At 38.1% G+C, this 22,838-nt stretch overlaps 1 pseudogene; it reads left to right on the forward strand.

The window, feature by feature from the left end:
- The window catches only part of LOC114688910, a 40,949-nt pseudogene that overhangs the window by 9,106 nt on the left and 9,005 nt on the right, over nucleotides 1–22,838 (forward strand).

A 22,838-nucleotide genomic window follows, 5' to 3' on the forward strand; every position in this document is an offset into this window, starting at 1 on the left:
ATTGGTGCAGTCTTTCTCAGTGCTTAACATTACAACAATCCAGGTGGAGACATTGTGGTGTCCTGTCATTTTCTTTGGAGACCTCAGAGTAACTGCCAGGATCTGGGAGTCTCTATCATAGCAAGCCTTTTCCATTAAACTACCCTAATTTTTATCAGAGAGACTTCATCCAGCAACTGATGGAAGTAGACACAGAGATCCATAGCCAAGCACTGGGCCAAGCCCTGGGAGTCCAGTTGTAGATAGGGAGGAGGGATTTTATGAGCAAGTGGGTCAAGATAATGATGGACAAACCCACAGAGACAGCTGATCTGAGCTATTGGTACCTCATATACTCTGGACTGACAGTTAGGGAGCCTGCATGGGACTTACTGAGGCCCTCTGCATGTAATTGACAGTTATGTAGCTTGTTCTGTTTGTGAGGCCCTAGCAGTGAGTTTAGGACCTTCTCCTGGCACTTGAGCTGGTTGTTTGTAACCTATTTCCCATGCTGCCTCATCTTGATATGCCATGTTTTGTGGATTCCCATGGGAGGCATGAACATTTCTAAATGAAGGAGTGGATGGAAGGTGGAGGGAGGAATTGGAAAGAGAGAAGAGAGGGGAAATTGGTATAAAAACATTTTAAATTCCATATTCAACAGATCTCTGGCAAGTATAAGGACCATAATCTATTAAATATATCTGAGCTAAAGAAAAGCAGGCTTAACCTTGAAAACATATCTAATATGACTACAAGTTTGGTTATTATAGATAATTAACTACAAATCTGTATTTCTTAACTATACATTACATTTTTAAATGATCTGTACAGGTATAATACCCAAAACAATATAATATAACAAAAATAACCTTGCATTGTATCAATATACAAAAATCTATGCAATGGGAAATATTTAAGACTAGTAGTTGTTCGTTTAGTTTAAAAGTAGATTCAATAATCTGTCCTTTCCTATACCCCCACTTTCTTAGAAAAAGATCCCTGAATCTAATCTCATTTGTTTATCTTCCTGCCTGACCATGACCAGTAACATCTTATAACAAACCCTACTAAACAATGACAAACATCCACCAAAAATGTCCACAACCCAACCACCTTACCTCTTGGTAATGTGGGCTTTCATGTTTTCTAGACTGCTTCCAGTTATCTGGGGGTGACAGCATCTCTAGGCTAATGATCAAGTCCTGGGAGAGTTAATCATAACAAAACTATTATGAGGACTCTGTAACCAACAAGATGGGTACCAAATATAGTCACATTTTTCTTAATTATACTTACATTTTATAATAAGTTATTAGCTTTCATAAAACTAGGACATGTGGGGTAGGAAATGAGGTAACCTAGAGGTTAGCATTGCCCTTGACAAGTTAATAACACCACAGCCATATGTTCATTGAAGGGCCATACGTTTTTCTTTTGCCAGAATTAAGGAGAATGACTCCCTTTATATAAAGCAGAAAATTTCCTCAAACCCCTGAGGGAACAGAGGCTTTTGTCTAAGTGCCTGAATTTGGGAAAAGGAATTAATAATTTTATTTCTGTTGAGTTTGAGCTTTACAAAATAGCATTTTCTGAAACTGAAGCTCTTTTTAGTATCAAAATAAAATTCTTAATGCATAGACAGAGTCCACAGTGAGGAAGAAATTTCCTGATCATTTTATAGTACACCATTACAGAATACAACAATTTATTTTATGACTCAGTTTATCAAAAAATAACTTAAGCTTAAAAAAGTTAGAAAAAACAAGGAAGCTAGACATATATTCTTAAGCATAAATAGACTTTAGGTAAGAAAGACATTCTCTGAGCCAGTGGTTCAACTTTCCCAATACTTTGACCAATCAATACAGTTGCCCAAGTTGTGATGACTCCCAAATCATAAAGTCATTACTGTTACTATTTCACAACTGCAATTTTGTCAGCATAATAACTCATAGGCTGAGAAGCTGCTCCAAGCACTTTGCCAGACTGCTTAGGTCATTGTCTTGGTGCATCATAAGATAAGAATACCACAGTTTCTGGTGATTAGAATTTGGTACTCCTACCTTTGGCCTTAATTTTAACATTTTATTTATTTTTAAGTTCAAATATTACTGACATAAATTTTTGTAAACTTAAAATATCCCATAGCCTTACACATTTAAATATTTTTAAATCTGTTCCTTAAAAAATGTCCATTTTTAATTTAATTTTTTTGTAAAACTCTTGAATGTCTTCTTAAAAAAGTTTGAAACCTCTCAATTGTGTGTTCCCACAACATCAGAAATAAAGTACCCTTTTTACTTCAAGAATGTGAAAACAGGGCATAACCACAATCTGCATAAAGCCAAATCATACTCCAATAGGGTGAATATTCTATAACTCGATACCTGAGATTCACTCACAATTCTTTGAGTTTTCCCTCTTTGGCCCCATCCTCATAAACATATACATAACCTGCCTTCTAGATCTCAGTCTACTCCATTTCATTGTTGCTTCTGGTGAATGTCACTTGGCATCAGCATTTCCAAAACTGCTAAGGTACACCATTGCAACTGGGCTCTCTTTAAGAACTCTAGCCCTGCCTAGTATTTGCAAAATTATTTTCCCATGATCCCCTCATGTATTTAAAACCATCACCTGCATGGCTCATAAACTGTGAAGTTTCCAGAGCAAGGTATATTCTTGCATATGAAAACATGGAGGTGCAGTTTTAATACCTTATTAAACAAACATTGTTTTTAAATTCTATCTTTCATAAACCTTGTTTTCAAGATAGGACAGGAATTATCATACAAAAATTCACTCTGTTCCAAAATATCTCGGAGACTTGTTGGCTCCTTGGTAGCTCATACCATGTGGTCACCTTTAATCAAGATAGCAGGGAAGTAAAATAACATTTGTCTTCCTAATACCATCAAAGACAACTGACAATCATGTGGCTGCCCAAAGATGGTGAAATCACATGACATTTGCCCTCTCCGACCACAGCACAGATAGCTGCTAGACACTTGGCTGCCCAAAGATGGTGTAGTTGCATGATATCTACTCTCTCCAACACTAGCCAAGATGGCTGCCAGACACAAGACTGCCCAAAGAAGGTGCAATCACCTGAAATCCACCTCCAACACTACCAAAGATGGCAATCTGTCTTGAAATGGCCAAACTATGGGGGTAATCTAAGATGGAATCATGCCCAAGGTTCCTTTAAAATTACCCACACATAGATTTTTTTAACTATCAACTCCCAGTGTCACTAGTTTTAAGTTTTTTTTCCAGATTTTATAAATGTTTAACTATAACCAACAAAATAAACTTACAAATTTGAAGGTACATAAAGTTCACACAAACCCAGTCAAATTTTTTTGGCTATTCTGCTTTTTTTTTCCTTTTCCCTGTCACTGTGACAAGTGGCTAAGACTGACATAGGACATAGATGAAACTTTTAAATATGCTTGGGTCTAGAGAAGGTAGAGCTTTAAGCCAACTCTAGAGCCAACTTTCAAATAAAATAGAATAGCACAAAACAGTGTGCTATTTTAATGTTATCTACACCATGAATCCAGTGGTCAGAGGACTCAGAGACAAATTCTGAACCCCAGCAATAAATATAGCCATGACAGCAGTGGAGACTGGTTGCTGTTGGCAGCACAGAAAAAAAAAACTATCAAACCTATTTCTTTCTCAGCTTCATACTGGCAATAAAACTTATAGACATACCACAAAACACAGACAAAAATTTCCAGCAACGCATGGAGACACAACTCGAGAGAAATAGACAGCTAAACTTTCCAACAAAACTTACAGACACACCAGAAAACAAAGAGACAAACTTTCCAAAGAGACAAACAAAACTCTCCCCAGGAACTAAAACTTTTCAACCAGAGCCAGAACCAGAACCAGATGGGCAGGTGGTATCTAGCTATATGACCTGGATGGGAGAATATTGGGGTTTGGGGGCATGGGGTATTGGGGTTCCATTGAATCCCTTCATGTCCCAGATAGGGTTTCCACAAAACAGAACCAAACTATGATTCACCAGGAGGCATCCATGGATGTTTGCTGCCTTTCTTAACATAGCAGTTCACAATGATAATCTACAAACTGAAGGCAGCCTTGGAGCCCTAGAACATCTCAAGGCACATGTCTCCTAAAGCAGCCCCTTCAGCCCAGAGTTCTGGAGTGACAGTCCAGCTTTAAAATTTGGGTGGGTGGTCTGAATCTAGCTGGTAGCCTCCAGAAAATGTTAACCCCACTGATAGAGAATAAGGGCATGACTTATGCCAAATTAGAAGCAAGCTTTAATTAAATACTATCCAGGTAGATGGGCTTTGGCCAGGTCCATACCCAGGTTCCTGGAAAATAACCCAGAATCAAGTATGGCAAAGGTTTCAGAAGGAAAACCCATACTTCAATGCATTTCCCATCAGGTCCAATCAGGGCTAAGTACATATCAGGACTATTTCTTGTGTATGTACCTCCCACCCATGTGTGATCAAGAACATCCAGTGTTGCTGAGAAAAACAAACTTGTTTAGGGTAGTGAAAATGTGTGGCTTGTTATTTCCCATAAACAATAGCCCCCAGCTCATTTTCTAGGACTTTCCCTTCAGGTTGTCCTCTCTCTTGTGCTCATATCCATAACATCTATGCACCTGCACACACACACACACACACACACACACACACACACACACACACACACACACACTCAAGCACACAACACATGCAAGCCCTCATGGTACACATAAATCCCTTATATACCCAGAAAGATTTTAAAAAGTAGTTTCGAAAAGACAAGTTGAGAGAGATGACTTGAATATATTTGATGTTATTCTATAAAATATTATCTTAGAAAATGGGTGGCTAAAACAAGACTACTGTCTTTGGGGCTGGAGAGATGAAGTGGTTAAAAGCACGTTCTGCCATCAGAACACTGCTTTTCAATTCGCTGTTTCTATAAGGCAGCTCACAACTGGCTGCACCTCCATTTCCAGGAGCCCAGCATCCTCTTCTGTCTTTCACTAACAAAGCATATATGTGGTGTACATCACTTATGCAGGCAAAAAAAATGACATTTTAAATAAACCTTAAATCTGAAAGAAATACAGGGTTTTCATAATTGAAGTGGCTGAAAGACCATCCAACCAAAGGAGAATTAATAACTCTAAGGGCCTGTTTCCTGATTTAGAGTAGAAGTTTTTACTTCAAGTAATACATTGAAGACAAATAAAGTAAGCTCCTTGGAGCATTTTATTGAGATCATTGGTTCTGGAGAGAGGGTTCAGAAAACCCAGGTTCAGTTGTCAGCATCCTTGAGACAGCTTACAACAATTTCTAGCTCCAGTTCCAAGGAATATACCGTGTTTTTGCCTGCTGCTAGCAGGCATGTACATGTTACAGTGGCATACATGTCGATAAAACTCCTGTATATATAAAACATGAAAATAAAACAATAATGGGTATTATAACAAAAGCTCTTACTTAGTCTACATATGTAGAATGCCCATTCTAATTCCAGGTATTCATGGGAATATACTAAAACATGATTTAGAAACACAGGCAATTTTGCATGAGAGATTTGTCTTTATTATTTTTTCTTAAAAAGTTATTCTTCTATCATATATGACGTCCTGACTGCAGTCATCTCCTCTCCTCCAGTCCCACCTCCTGTCTCCCTCCATCTACTCCTCTGTTTTCCTTCAGAAAATAACAGGTGTCCTGAGGATATTAACCAAAAATGGCATATCAAATTACAGTAAGACTAGGCACATTGTTCCTACTAAATCTGGACAAGGCAAACTAGTAAGAGGAAAAGGGGCCTCCAAAGTAGGCAAAAGAGTCAGGCAGCCTGCTTCCACTGTTTGGAGTCTGACAAGAAGATTAAGCTATGAACCCATAACATAAAAGAAGAGAACCTAGGTCAGACTCATGCAAGCTTCATGATTGTCAGGCCAGGTTAGTTGATTTTGGTGTGTGTGTGTGTGTGTATGTGTGTGTGTGTGTGTGTGTGTGTGTGTGGTGTCCTTGACCCTCTCATTCCTACAATCCTTCTTCCCTCTCTGCTGCAGGCTTTCTCAAGCCCTGCTTCATGTTTGACTGTGCGTGTCTGCATCTGTTTCCATCACTTGCTGGATAAAGCATATCTGCCGACAATTGGACTAGACACCACTCTATGAGTACAGAAAAATATCTCTAGCATCATTGCATTGACTTTTTTGACAGTCTTGTCTGGTTCTATCCTATGTCTCTGGGCTATCCAGCCTGTAGGTCCTGCCACTCCGGGCAGTGTATTGGTTCTCTTTCATGTTATGGGTCTCAACTGGACCAGTTGTTAGTTGGTCATTTCCACAATTTCTGTGCCACATTTACCACAGCACATCTTGTAGGTAGGACAAATTGTAGGCTGAAGGTTTTGTAGCTGGATTGGTACCTTCATCAGTCCAATGGAGGCTCAGACTCTATATCTCCCTTACTATGTGTTTTAGCTTGGGTCAAACTCACAAATTTTGGGGGTCTCCATTGCACTAGGTTTCTTCTACCTTGCACTCCAAATGCCTCCCAATTCCAGTTTTCTCTCCCATTATTCTCTTCATCCATCTTCAATTCACCTGATTCCTCCTGTTTCTGTCCCCACTTACACCCAGTCAACCCATAATATCTATTTTATTTCCCTTCCCAGAGAGATTCATGGATTCCCCTGAGCTCTCCTTGTTATTTAGTCCTTCTGGATCATGGATTGTTGTGTGATAATTCTTTACTTTACAGCTAATGTCCATGTCCTAGAAACATAGACATTTAAACTAGAAAAACAATTGCATTAAATCCACACATGTGTGATATATGTATTCCTCCTGTGTATTTTTATGCCATCCATTCAGGTATAATTTTAAGAACTACCAGTTTGTTCTGGCCCTGGTTTTTGCCATTGAGGAGATCAACAGGAACCCCCATCTTTTACCCAACACATCTCTGGGATTTGATTTTCGTAATGTACCATATGCTGAAAGGGACATACTTGAGAATGCCTTTATTTGGATAACAGGTCTAAAAGACTACATTGTTAATTACAACTGTCGAAAGAAGAGCAGGTCAGCTGCTGTACTTACAGGAACAACATTGGCAGCATCTGCACAAGTTGGGACACTGATGCAACTCTACAAAACACCACAGGTGAGGGAGGGTGTTGTGTGGAACAGGGATCTTGGTATGCTTTGTGTACATTTCAGGAATCTCAAAGGTAAAGGAGAAACACTTACAGTACTCAGCTACCAAGGTACCCAGTGATATTTCCATATTTTTATTGCTCGGAATAGAAAGGAAAGTGTGGTCCAGACAAGGAGGCTTATCAAAGCTGTTAACTTGCCAGTAATTTTCTAGAAACCTTATTCAGAGATATGCCACTAAAGCAGAATGCATCCATCTTCACACTGATCATCCCATCTGTTACCTCAGGACTGAGATAGTGTCTATTCCAGCATTCTTCCTATTGTGTCCAATTCTGTTTTCTCTTCAGCTTACTTTTGGACCTTTTGATCCTATCTTGGGTGACCGAAGACAGTTTTCTTCTCTCTACCAGATGGCCCCAAAGGACACATCTATATCACTTGCTGTTCTTGCTTTGATGCTTCATTTCAAGTGGTCATGGGTTGGTCTGATTCTCCCAGATGACCATAAAGGGGTTCATTTTGTGTCAGAATTGAGAAGAGAATTGGAGAGTAATAGAGTCTGCATAGCTTTTGTGGAAATGATTCCAGGCACCTGGACTTCATTTTCCAATAAATTCTGGAAAAATCTGGGGAAGATCCAAAATTCATCAGCAAATGTGATAATCATTTATGGAGATACTTATTCTCTACAAGGTTTAATGAGAAACATTGGGCAACTGTTAATGACAGGGAAAGTGTGGGTCTTGAATGCTCAGTGGGATTATACCAACCATGCTGATTATTTCCTTTTAGATTCATTCCATGGCAGTCTTATTTTTTCACATCACCTTGAGGAGAGTTTTGAGTTTACAAATTTTATCAGGACAGTTAATCCTTACAAATACCCAAAAGACAATTACCTTCCTAAGCTATGGTTTTTGTTCTTTAAATGTGCATTTTCTGAGCTTGATTGTCATCTTTTGGAGAACTGCCATCCCAATTCTTCCTTGGAATTATTGCCTAGACACATTTTTGACATTGTAATGAGTGAAGAGAGCTACAATATATATAATGCTGTGTATACTGTGGCCCATAGTCTTCATAAGATGAGTCTTCAGCAAGTAGAAATACAACGATACACAAGTGGGAAACAACAGATGGAATTTTTCCCCTGGCAGGTAACATCATTTCCATTGTTTCTCAGATATGTTGTCAATAGCCACAGGGGATTTTGTCTGCCTATAAATAGATGCTGACCATTAGGATAGTATCCCAGATGCATTTGGTGCAAGTGGAAAGGAGGAAATGAGCTTAGTCAATTTTAAGATTGTATCATAAAGAGCCTGATCATCTTTCATGGCAAGAGATTTAATGAGAAAGAATATGAATTCCCTAAAATTGTTCACAAAATGAAATAGAGAAAATTACAGATTCTTAATGGTTTGGTAGCAATGGTAACTACCACAATGATTTTATATCTAATGACCATTTACTTAGTCATTGGATCTAAATGTCCTCAATTTCCACGTTGAAGTTCTGAATATATTTTGGAAATGAATATGTGTGACTAGTTTTCAAGTAAGTCTACAATTGACTCAATAAACACACACTGACCATTTATCTGACCTTGGTTCAGCATTTTCTCTTAAAGTTGACTGACCTTCATGAGCTAATCATAAAGTGATTCCTGTACAAATAAGGGTCAATAACCAATATCTTCAAAGCACATTCAACTACAGGTGGAATTCCCCTAACCCTGCTTAAAAGGACCCTGGGAGCTTCTCTTTGGGTCACCATTTGAAACTTTGTCATATGGTTTGACCTCAGCATGCTAGAATTTTTATTCTTGAGAAATTAAACATTTCTGATTTTTAAAAATGCTGACTGTCTTTTACACATAAATATTATATTTGTTAGAGTTTATGGTTTATGTTTTATTTTTTAAATATTCATTTTATCATATATGTTTGCAAATGTAAGAGAGTGAGACCTTACCAAGAAAGACAATAAACTTTAAAGAAATTAAAATTTTAAAAAAAGCTCACTGACCTTTTGAGGCAGAATAGCATCTGAATCACCCAAGTTTTCATTGGCTCAAGCTCACTAATATCCACATTGGTATCTGTCTTAGTTAGGATTTTTATTGGTGTAAAGAGACACTATGGCCATGGCAACTCCAATCATGGAAAATATTTGATTGAGGCTGGCTTGTAATTTCAGAGGTTTAGTCCATTATCATCATGGCAAGAGACATGGTAGCATGGAGCCGAAGAGTACTGGAGAAGGAGCTGAGAGTTTTACATCTTGATCCTCAAGCAGCAGCAGGAAACTGCCACACTAGGTCTATTGAGTATGTGAGACCTCAAAGCTCACCTCCACAGTGACAAACTTCATTCAATATGGCCACCCCTACTGAAACAAGACCACATCTTCTATTAGTGCCACTCTTTGTGGGCTAAACATTTAAACCCATGAGGCTACGGGGGCCATTCCTATGCAACCATCACAGTACCACGTGTAAAATCAAAGATTTAAAACCATGGGAGGCTTTTGATAAAAACAGGTTTGTTCTACCCCTAGGATCCACTTCAACATAGGTTCCTGCATCTCTTTCGGTGTAGCTTTAACACAGATTCATGCATCTGTTTCAATTTAACTTTAACATAGGTTCCTGCATCTCTTCCAGCTGCACCCTTTCTTGAGGAAAATTCATGAAAATAATCATGTGGGAGGACACATGGATGCAGACTGGAAGCAGAAATTAGGTTCAGACTATGATATTTTCAATTTTTGGAATTTTCCAAAGGGTCTTGGACTAAAGGTGAAAGTAGGAACCTTTTCCTCTAATGCTCCTCAGGGACAACAGTTATCTTTAACTGAGCAGATGATAAAATGGCCTATAAGATTTACAAAGGTGGGTTGTAATTTATCTCAATTCTTTGAACTTACCTTACTAAGAATATTATTTTTCTGGAGATAATGATTCTTTGAGGGTCATTCATATCTACCACTATACAAAGGAAAAGAAGGAATGCCATGGAACCACTGCTAATATACAGAATTTTCTTACTTCCTGATTCTGATCAATGGACCCAGTCACTTTCTTTCTTTTTTTCTTTTATCAGAACTAGAGTTTTTTCTCATATAATTTATCTTGATATTGGTTTCCCCTCTTCTACTCCTCCCAATTCCTTCACACCCTGCAATCCATCTGGATTCACCCACGCTCAGTATCTTATTAGAAAGTGAGTAGGATTCCAAAATATAATAATGAAATAAAAGAAAAAGTCAAATGATGAAATCAAAATTAATAGATTGTAATTGGATAAAACAAGCAGGAAAGACAAGAGACCAAGAAAATACACAAGAAACAGATATAGATACAGACTCCCATTCACTCAGACACTCAGGAATCCCCTTAAATATTAGAGAGCCATTATATATAATTGCAAAGTACTTGAAAGGTAAAAAGAGAAAAAATTATATATGTATATATATATGTATATATATATGTGTATATATATATATATATATAATCAAAAATTACAAATAAGATTAAAAGAAGAGAAAAGCCCTAACATGACATTATGTAACAAGGAACCTCTAAAAAGGTGTTTGAGTTCATTTTGTATTGTTCATCTACTGCTGGGAATGCATACAACAATTAAGAGTAGTTTGTTTCCACCAGTGAAATTACAATAGAGAAAGCTAAGTTTTCATTGGCAAGTGGTTGTCAATTGCATATAGCTTTTGGGTTACGGATGAGGTTATATTTCCACGTCTCTTTTCAGTTCTAGGCCCTCATCTGGTACAGAAAAATTTCCAAGGCCTGAGCATGCTATTTCAAGCCCTGTGATTTCAGATGTGTCTTGATCACCTTGATGTAGTGGGCCTTGTTTCTTTGGTGTTCCCCAACTCCTTTGGTTCTTACATTCTTTTCACTTTCTCTTCCACATGATTACCTGAGTTCCAATGGGAGGAATTTTATGGAGACATTCTATCTATACTTGATTGTTGCAAGGTCTCTCTCTGAATATCATCAGGTTGTGGTTCCCTGTATTTGTTTCCATCAGCTTCATGAAGAAACTTCTCTGAAGATGGTTGAACAAAGCACTGATTTATGGGTATAGCAGAAATTAGGAATCATTTATTGCTAGATTGTTTTAGAACAGTAGTATTGGTTTTACCTTAGGGACCTATCAACCTAGTCTCACATTATTAGTCAGTCAAGAAGTATTAGGAATGACTTCCATTTCATGGTGTGGGGATTAAGTCAAATCAGATACTGGTTGGCCACTCTCACAGTTTTATGGCACCATTGTAATAGCAGATCTTGTAGGCATGACATCATTATAGATCAAAGAGGTTGCTGGCTGGTTTGGTGCTTACTTTTCCTCATTTGGTAGCATACAGAGTACTTATATACCAAAGACTAGTACCCAGGAGTGGAGTGAAAGCTGTAAAGTGGGCACTCCCAAGATTCAAAATATTTGAAGAGATATCAGAGCAAAAGAGCCTTTCTGTCAGTTTGTACAGAGCAACCCATTGTCTTGACAAGAGTCTAGTTTGGGGGGGGGGTCCCATGGGACCCTTTTGGCCAGCACCTCAATTTGAAGTAATCGAATCCCACTACTGGTAGCTTCATTTGTTGATGAGAGGTGTTCAGTGGGGTTCTGTCTCCTCCATTATTTTATGATGTTACTTAAATCCCCTACACATACATATATATATTTTAAACTTCTGTTGTACTAGGTTTCAATACTATCCTTCACTTAATATTAGCTGTCTCTCCTGTCTTCTCACTCTTATTTCCCTGTTTCCTCCTTATTCCCACTTGATTACTGTTCTAGCCTCTTTCATCCCTGCATAGCTATTTATTCTATTTCCCTTTCCTAGGGAAATCTATCACTCCTAGTCCCTCACTCAGTACATAAGCTTTGAGGTTCTATGGATTCTATCTTGGATATACTTATTTAACAGCTAATATCCACATATAAGCGAATATAGACAATATTAGTCTTTCTGCACCTAGAGTACTTCATTCAGGATAATTTTACTAATGTCACCCATATCTTTATGATTTTCATGATTTCATTTTCTCAATGGCTTAGTGATATTACATTGTATAATTTCACCATATTTCTTTAAAAATTCATCTGTTGAGGGACATCTAGGTTGTTTCCAAATTCTGGTTACTATGAATAGAGATTCAGAAAATATGGCTGAACAAGTGTCTGTGTGGTAGGATGAAACATTCCTTGGGTTTGTACCTAAGAGTTGTAGATCAACTTTCATCATCCATAGGGACTGCCTCACTGATTTCCCTAGTGGTTGCATGAGTTTGAGTCCCTCCATCAATGGATGAGTACTATCATTTTTCCATATTTCTGCAAGCATGAGTCATTCTGACTAGTGTAAAGACAAAACCTCAGAAAAGTTTTAATTTGCATTTTCCTGGTGACTAAGGATGTTGAACATTTCTTTAAGTCTTGCTCAGGCACTTGAATTTTCACTTTTGAAAGTTCTGTTCAGATCTGTACCCATTTTTAAAAATTGGGATATTTGTTTTGTAGGTATCCAGTCTTTTGAGTTATTTATATATTTTGGATATTATTCCTTTATCTGATATGTAGGTCATACAAATATTTTTCCATTCTGTATACTGCTGCTTTGTCTGAATGACCATGTTCTTTGCTGTGAAGAAACTTTTCAGGTTACTTAATTGTTGATTTTACTGCCTGTGGTGATCATGTTCGGTTCACAACATTTTTTCCTGTGCCAATGAGTTCAAGGATATTTTCCAACTTTTATTCTCTATTTATCTGGTTTTATGCTGATATCTTGGATCCATTTGGATGTGAGATTTTTGCAGGGGGATAAACATGGATTTCTTTGCATTTTTTAATGCAGCCATTCAATCTGATCATAACCATTTGTTGAAAATGCTATCTTGTTTCCAGTGTTTATGTGGAAATTCTTCATCAAAAAGCAGTTGTCCACTCAGCTTTGGAAGTCATGAGTTCACGTGTGGAAACTCCACACTGGTCAAGCCACTTCCCAGTCCTTGTACACCGAGGTCACATTTTATATGTTATAGCCAAGAGCAACACAGTGTGCTTAGTGTTTATTTCTCAAATGCTATGACATATTCCTTTGCTATCTCTGAAAATGCTATCATTTTATAATTATTTTAATTTTGTATAAGTACTATATGTCTTGATATTTTAAATTCGAAGAATTCTTATTAGCAATTGGAGAAGTTGAGTTGAGTAAATATAAATTTTTATATAAATTTATATAAATATAAATATAAAAATTCTGTGTATTTCATTTAAATCCTATTAGAATTGTACCAATAAATATATTTATAGTTCTCTTTCATGAAAAAAAATCAAGTGTCCATAGGTGTGTGGATTTAAGTCTGTATCTTAAATTCGAATACATAGATCAACATGTTTCGTTTGTGTAAATTCCATGCTATTATTATTACTATTGCTCTGTAGTGTCTTCTGTGGTTGGTGATGGTGATGCCTCCAGCAATTCTTTTATTATTCAGAATTGTTTAGGTATATTGCATTATTTTGTATTTCTTTGTGAAGCTGAAAATTGTCCTTCAATATCTTTGAAAAATTGTGTTGGAATTTTGATGCTAATTGCTTGAAATCTGTAGATTGCTTTTGGTAGGATGGCCATTTTTACTATATTAATCCTAATGATTAATGAGAATATGATGTCGTTTTCTTTTTTAATTCATATTTTTTTAAAAAAGATTAATTTATTAATAGTGATGTCTTATTTTTTATTTTATAATTTAATTTAATTTTACATATCAGCTACAGATTCCCCTGTCCTCCCTCCACCCCCCCACCCTCCTCCATCCCACCCCCCATTCCCATCTCCTCCAAGGCAAGGACTCCCCTGGGGATTCAGCTCAACCTGGTAGATTTAGTCCAGGCAGGTCCAGTTTCCCCCTCCCAGGCTGAGCAAAGTGTCCCTGCATAGGCCCCAGGTTCCAAACAGCCAGCTCTTGCACTAAGGAGAGGTCCCAGTCCCACTGAGTGCCTCCCATACAGTTCAAGCTAATCAATTGTCTCACTTATTCAGAGGGCCTGATCCAGTTGGGGGCTCCTCAGCTATTGGTTCATAGTTCATGTGTTTCCTCTAGTTTGGTTATTTGTCCCTGTGCTTTTTCCAATCTTGGTCTCAAAAATTCTTGCTCATACAATCCCTCCTCTTTATCGCCAATTGGACTCCTGGAGCGCCACCTGGTGCCTGGCCTTGGATCTCTGCATCTGCTTCCATCAGTCATTGGATGAGATTTCTAGCACAACAATAAGGATGTTTGGCCATCCTATCACCAGAGTAGGTCAGTCGGGGTTTTCTCTCGACCATTGCCAGTAGTCTATTGTGGAGGTATCTTTGTGGATTTCTGGGGACCTCTCTAGAACTTCACTTCTTCCTATTCCTATGGGGTCTTTATTTATCATGATCTCTTTTTCCTTGTTCTCCCTCTCTGTTCTTGATCCAGCTGGGATCTCCCGCTCCCCTAAGCTCTCTTTCCCTCGACCTTTGCACTTCATTTTCCCCCCCTCATGTCCAGTTTGCTCATGTAGATCTCATTCATTTCTCCATCATTGGGCAATCCCTGTGTCTTTCTTAGGGTCCTGTTTTCTAGGTAGCCTCCCTGGAGTTGTGAGTAGCAGTCTCGTTCTTTTCAACGCCTTAAAGTTTTTAATAATGCGAGCCTTTCCATTGTTTGAATAGATTTACCCCAAGATATTTTATATTATTTGATGCTATTGTGAAAGGTATTGGTTGGTCCCTGGTTTCTTTCTTAGTCTCTGTCATTTGTATATCGGAGGGCTACTGATTTTTGTTACTAAAATTCGTATGAAGTTACTTTGCTCAATACTCTTATCAGCTATAGGAAAACATTCCACTGGAATTGTCAGGGTACTTTCAGTGTACTGTCATATCATATGCAAATAACAATTCTTTGACTTCTTCCTTTCCCATGTTCATATCTTCTTAGTAAAATCCCTTTGTCTTATTGCTCTAGATAATACTTCAAGTACTACATTGAATAGGTATGGAGAATGTGGACAACTTTGTCTTGTTCTTGATTTTAGTGGGTTTGCTATATATTTCTCTCCATTTAAGTTAATGTTGGCTATAGGCTTTCGCTAAACTGTTATTATTATGTTGAGGAATGTCCTCTGTACCCCTAATCTTGTCAAGAAATTTATCATGAAGTCTTGGATCTTGTGGATGATCTTTTCTGCATCTAATGAAAAGATCATACAGTTTTCCTCAGTCTGTGCATATGATGGATTACATTTATTGATTTATGCATGTTTACCATTTACATATATATGCCTCTCTGGTATAAAACCTTCTTGATCATGGTAGATGGTCTTTTTAATGTGTTCTTGGATTCTTTTTTGCAAATATTTTATTGAGAATTTGTGGATCATCATTTTTTTTGAGGGAAAAAGTTTGAAAACCTTTTTTATTTATGTATTTTTTTACATCTTCAGTCACTTTATTATAACTAGTTAAGCTTTCATCCTCGACATTAATAACTTACATGTACATTCCTTAGGTTATAACTTGCATTTTTTTTACATTTAAAAAATGTTTATTTTACAATATATCCCAAGCACAGTTTCCCTCCATGCCTCCCAGCTCCCCTATATCTCCTCTCCCTCACAGATCCACTCTTCCTGCATTTCCTCCTCAGAAAAGAGCAGTCTTTTTTTATTATTTTATTTTACAATACCATTCAGTTCTACATATCAGCCACGGGTTCCCCTATTCTCCCCCCTCCCACACCCTCCCCTTACTCCCAGCCTACCCCCATTCCCACTCCTCCAGGGCAAATCCTCCCCCGAGGACTGCAATCAACCTGGTAGACTCAGTCCAGGCAGGTCCAGCCCCCTTCCTCCCAGACTGAGCCAAGTGTCCCTACATAAGCTCCAGGTTTCAAACAGCCAACTCATGCAATGAGCACAAGACTTGGTCCCACTGCCTAGTTGCCTCCCAAACTGATCAAGCCAATCAACTGTCTCACCTATTTAGAGGGCCTGATCCAGCTGGGGGCCCCTCAGCCTTTGGTTCATAGTTCATATGTTTCCATTCATTTGGCTATTTTTTTTCAATAATTGAGTAGAACTGAAATTTATTATAAGCCACAGTCATCCTAGGGACCTCCATACTATATATATAGCCTCTATGGTTCTATGGGCTGTGGTCTGATTGTTCTTTATTTTAAATCTAGAATCCACTTATGAGTGAGTACATACCATGACTGTCTTTCTGGGTTTGGGTTGCCTCACTCAGGGTGATTTTTTTCTAGTTCCATCCATTTGCCTGCAAATTTCATGCTTTCACTGTTTTTCTCTGCTGAGTAGTACTCCATTGTGTATATGTACCACATTTTTTCCATCCATTCTTCTGTTGATGGGCATCTAGGTTGTTTCCAGGTTCTGGCTATTACAAATAGTGCTGCTATGAACATAGCTGAGCATGTATCTTTATGGTAGTGGATCATCATTTATAAGGGAAATTGGTCTGTAATCTCTCTCTGTTTGATGCACACATGGCATGAATATCATTGTTAAGTATACACTCACAAATTGAGTTTGGCAAAGTATCTTCTGTTCCTATTTGGTGAAATAATTTGCAGAACATTGGCATTAACTTTTCTATAAAAGTTAGGTATAATTTTACAGTAAAACTACCTGGTTCAGGGCGTTTTCATGTTGGGATAATTTTGATGACTGTTTCAATTTTATTATAGTTTATAGGGCTGTGTAAATGGCTTCTGATCTTCATTTAACTTTGATAATTTGGGAGGATCAAAAATGATTAATTCATTTCAGATTACCAATATGATGGAATGGAGATTTTGAAAGTATGTCTTTATATTTATCTTTATTTCCTCAGTGTCTGTTGTTATATCTCCCTTTTGATTTCTAATTTTGTTAATTTAGAAATTCATTCACTGCCTGTGAGTTAATTTATAAAAGTATTTCTGAATGATCTTGACATTTTCTAAGAGACAGCTCTTTCTTTCATTTTTTTTATATTTTTTCTGTTTTGATTTCTGCCATGAGTTTGATTGTTTTTTCTTGGCATTATTCCTTTTGACAATGACTTCTTTTTGGTTTAGAGCTTTCAAGTGTAGTGTTAAATTACTAATGTGAATCTCCCAAAATTTTTGTGTAGATACTTATGATGTCCTTGTTTTTCTAACTAGCAGGAAGGACCCTAGGAAGGACATGTGAATCTCCCAGTAAAGAAGAAATAAATGAGATCCCCATGAGCAAACCTGGGGTAAGGGGTGAGGGGTAATGGATGGCAAGTGAAGGGGGATGAGAACATAGGGGAACAGAGGGTTCAGGCTGGAACAGGGACAGAGTGGGAGAGCAAGGAAAGAGATACCATGATAAATGAAGACATCATGGAAATAAGGAAAAACAGTGTGCTAGGTAAGTTCCCAGGAATCCACAAGGATGACCCCACCTTAGACTACTGGCAATAGTCAAAAGTGTGCCTGAACTGGCCTACTCTGGTGATCAGATGGCTGAATACCCTAACTGTCATCATAGAACCCTCATCCAGCAACTGATGGAAGCAGAGGCAGAGATCCATGGCCTGGTGTCAGGCCAAGCTCCAGGAATCCAATCGATAAGAGAGAGGAGGGCTTCTATAAGGGACACTGAGATCATGAAGGGAAAATGTACAGAGATGGCCAGCCACACTAGTGGAAATACATGAACTATGCACCAATAGCTGAGGAGGCCCCATGGTACGGGACTAGGCCATCTAGATAGGCCAGAGAGTTATATAGCTTTAACTGTTTAGGGGGTCCTCAGGCAGTGGGATTGTGACCAGTCCCTTGTGCAGGATCTGGCTTTTTGAACCTACTGCCTATTGAGGGACACTTTGCACAGCCTTGGTGTGGAGAGGAGGGGCTTAGATCTGCCTCAACTGAATCTACCAGGCTCTGCTGATACCCCATGGACACCTTGTGTTGGAGAAGGTGGGGATGTGGGGTGGGTTGAGGGAGAATTCTGGGGGACAGGAGGAGGTAGAAGAGGGGAATATGTGGTTGGTGTGTAAAATGAATAGAAAATTTCTTAATAATAAAAAAGAAGGGGTGCTGAATTTGTCAAAGGCTTTTTCAGCATCTAATAAGATGATCATGTAGTTTTTTTTCTTGCAGTTTGTTTATATTATGGATTACATTGACAGGTTTTCATATGTTGCTGGGTATGATAGGATGATCTGGCATCCATGGTCTCTTAGTGTCTGTATAACATCTGTCTAGGAGCTTCTGTCTTTCAGGGGCTCCACTGAGAAGTCAGATGTTATTCTGATGGGTCTGCTTTTATAAATTACTTGGGCTTTTTCCTTTGCAGCTCTTAATATTTTTTCTTTATTCTGTATATTTAGTGGTCTGATTATTATGTGGCAAGTGGACTTTTTTTTGGTCCAGTCTATTTGGTGTACTGTAAGCTTCTTGTATCTTCATAGGTGTTTCCTTCTTTAAGTTGGGTAAAATTTCTTCTATGATTTTGTTGAATATATTTTCTCTGCCTTTGAGCTGGTATTCTTCTCCTTACTCTATCCTTATTTCTCTCATGTTTGGTCTTTTCATGGTGTCCTAGATATTTTGTGTTATGGATATCTTCAAACAAGATAGGGAAGGACACTATCTACTCATGAATAGAGAAATCACCAAAAAGACATTGCAATTCTTAACATCTATGTCCCAAACATAAGGCCAATACTTCCTGTCTAGCCACGTCCAATCAAGTTTTATTTATTGATCAATCAGAGCAACTTGACATGCAGACCATCCCGCAGCACAGCCAAGTGCAGACCATCTCAGACACCTGCACTCAGGCCCGTGGTCCTAATCATCCTCTATACAGACCTGCTGGGTAAAGCCATGAGGAACCCAAAAACAGGCTCCAACAGGACATACAGAACATCCCACAGCATGCTGTTTTAGAACTGCTAGTTTCTTGTGGTGTCATATTGCTATTTATGTTGCTGCTAGTTTCTTGTGGTGTCATATTGCTATTTATGTTGCTGCATGTATTCTTGCACTGGCATCTACCCATCTCTTCCTCCAACCAGTGCTACTGGTGTTTATATCTAGGGTAGCTGTGCTTGGTCCATTTGGCACTCTTGACCCAATTGGAGCTGGCAGTGTCTGTGTCTCAGGAAGCAGCTGCAGTCTTGGGAGATGGGTGGGTTTGGGGGATGGAGTCGTGCTTGCAGATTACAGCGTCTGCTGGCCCCTAATCAGACCTGCTTTCAGGTCTGATATTTTATGTTATTTAGTCCTTACCCCTGCAGGTTTTAATACTCTTTTTTATTCTATATGCTAAATGTTTTGATTATTATATGTCAAGTAGACTTTCTTTTCTCATACAGTCTATTTGATTTTCTGTATGCACCTTGTTCTTCATTGATCTTTTTTATTAGATTAGGGAATTTTTTCATATGGTTTAGTTGAAAATAATTTCTGTACATCATTCTCCTATCCCTAATATTCTTAGATTTGGTCTTTCCTTGGTGGCTAACATTTTCTAGATATTTTGTGACAGGATATTTTTAGATTTAACATTTTCTTCAATGTATCCATATTTTTTCTATTATGTCATCAATCCCTGAGATTCTTTCTTCCATATATTATATTCTATTGTTGAGGCTTGCCTCTGAGGTCCCTGTTTGGGTTCCAGTTTTTTCTTATTTTCAGATTTGCCTAAATTTGAGGGTTTTTTTATTGATTCTATTTCCACTTTAAGGTCTTGAAATATTTTCTTCTTTACTTTCCATTGTCTTATCACTTTGTGTGTTTTTATATGTTACTTTGGTTTTAGTTTGATAATTTTATCTTTAAAGGCCTCTATTATATAAGGATATTTAAAGTATTTAAATATAAAGGATATTTAAGTCTTTGTCCCATGCTTCACCTATGTTGAAATTCTTGGGGCCTACTGTAATGAAAGTGCAAGGCTCTAGTAGAGACATATTGTTCTGACTATTATTGATAGTGTTTTTATACTGAAAAATAGGCATCTCTGTTTGGGATGCTTGTAATTCTAAGTCCTGATATCTTGTCTTTACTGGCTAGGTGATTCTTTGATTTCTGTTGCTTTTTCTGGTTTTTAGCAGGATGTTATGGGAACTTTGTGTTTCCTGCTAAATATTTTTTTTGTAATCCTGCAAAATGTGGGCACTGGTAAAATGTGTTCCTTGGTATTGGTACCTGATATTTAGAATGGCATGAACTAGGAAAGAGTGATGTTGGAGGATAGCAGGATTTTCCCCAAGGATCTGCTTAGTCCTGGAGAATCAGGGCAGAATATGGAGAGGCTATACCAGACAATGTGCTATAAAGCTGGAGATGACCCAGGGTGGGGGTGTTATGTTAGGATAGGAGAGAGAGAGAGAAAATATGAAGCTTGCCTATCTAGTTCAGTGGCCTACTTACTTCTCAGACAGGCTTATCTTGTAGAATTCCAGGGAACATCTGTTGAATTGGGGGGACTGGGATGACAGGGTGAGTAGGAAAGAATGTTGGAGCAGCTGATTTGTATTCTGCAGTGGACATGGGGGAAAAGAGGAGGTGTAGGCCCCATGAGGTTTTTTGCTGAAAATTTCGGAGTGTGACCAGGGTTTTCTTTAAAGGATAGGAGGGAGAGGTGAAAATCCACAGTTAGACTATTGCTTTCCTGGCTAGAGGGACCTACAGTTTTCCAGGGAACGCCTGCTGGAGTTGGGGGCTGGAATATAGCCATGACACTGAGGAAATAAAATTGAAGGGGAGAAACTGTATGATCCACTTGAAGTGGATCCAAGGGAGGGTAGGCCACAGCAGATGGTCTGCTCCAGAACTGAGGGTGAGACTGGCAGATTTAGAAGACAGGTGGAAGACATAAAAATCTGCAGTTTCATTACTGCGTTCTTTGTCAGAGTGGCCTGGAAATACCCAGAGATTTACCATTAACTTTTCAATATGCTTCCAAATGTTCACTCTCCTGTTGGCAAGTTTTTGTCAACTTGACATAAGCTAGAGAAACCTGGAAACAGAGAATCTCAATTCCAGAAATGCCACACAGACCAATCCAGTTCACAGTTCTTCAGTTCAGATTCATATAATAAATACAATCAGAGGTATCAAATGTTGACTTTGATGAAACATTATGAGTAAAAATGACTTTTAGAAAAGGATTGCTTCATTTTATTTTTGTTCTGATTGTTGCAGGAGGATAAGAATTGATCACTGTAAGGGGACATGAAAAAATTGGCAGGTTTGGTGGTAGGAGCAGGAACCTGAGAGATCACATGTCCATCCACACATGAGAATCAGAGAGAGTAAACACAATGTGAATCATGCTTATAAACACTCTCACCACAACCCTAGTGATGTCATTCTCACTCCAAAATGCCATATTCTAAAACTTTCATAGTCTCACCAAAAAGTACCCACACTCAGCCCTAAGTATTCAGGTAACCAAATCTATGGGAGACACTTTTCATTCAAGCAATATTTCTATTTTAGTAAGATTTGTATCATTGTCCTTGATCAGTTAGCATTTTGCTATCAGTTTATAACTGGGAGGAATAGTATGATCGTGTGTGTGTGTGTGTGTGTGTGTGTGTGTGTGTGTGTGTGTGTTGTCTTCTACTACAACTAAACATACAACAAAAGAAAAAGAAAAGAAAAGGGATCCTTTTGGCTGATAGTGTGAGCAAGCAGTGTTTAATGGCTTGATTCTGAGGACAGGAAGTAGTGATGACATCCCATCCCCAGGCAGGTATCAGAGAGCAATAAATGCAGCTGCTCACCTCCTTTCTCTTTTTTCCTCTGTCTGAGACAACAGCCAATGATTCTGATAGCTACCTTTAGAGTAGCCCCTTTACCCTCCATTAAATTTATGTATAATACTCCCAAACAGAAATACCTAAAGAATTGTTTCCCTGATAAGTCTAGATCTTGTCTAGATGGGAATAAAAATTCACAATTCTGCTGGAAGTAAAAGCTACTAAACCAGTGACCACTTTGTAGCAAGACAGGATGAATCTGGAGGGAACACTAGATTTTCTGGGATTAGGTCCCCAGTGACCTAACTTCCTCATACTTGTCACAAACTTTTCAAGTTTCAAAAAACATTTTGAAACTCTGCAGCATTCTTATAGTCAAGAATAAGCCAGGGATACATGGGCCAGTGAAGTTCAAGTTCTGTCTAAATCATTTTCTGCTTTTGCAGATACTATATTTGAAAACTAATTGTTTAACATTAAAAATTCCATTTAGTCTTTCCATAAAACCCTGAACATTTTCTAACAGCTTTCATTTTTTTCAGATCCCTCATTCAGTGTGCCAAAAGAGCTGTGGGCCTGGATTCAGAAAAACTGCCCTGGAAAACAGGGTTGTCTGCTGTTATGGTTGTATTCCTTGCCCAGACAATGAGATTTCTAATGAAACAGGTAAATATGTAGGTCTTATAGAGAACTTTTCCAACTCTCCACAGGATTCTGTAAATTTTAAAGCAACTGAGATGGCTGGAGAGAAGTCAGAGAGAAAAAGTTTCTTTCCTTTGTTTAAGAATTTGTATGTTACACTGCATTCCATATCCCCTTGGAATAACAAACTCTAACCCTTAATAGTCACAAATATGCTCATATTCCC

Source organism: Peromyscus leucopus, chromosome 1, assembly GCF_004664715.2.
Source record: "Peromyscus leucopus breed LL Stock chromosome 1, UCI_PerLeu_2.1, whole genome shotgun sequence".
NCBI classification, from domain to species: Eukaryota; Metazoa; Chordata; class Mammalia; order Rodentia; family Cricetidae; genus Peromyscus; species Peromyscus leucopus.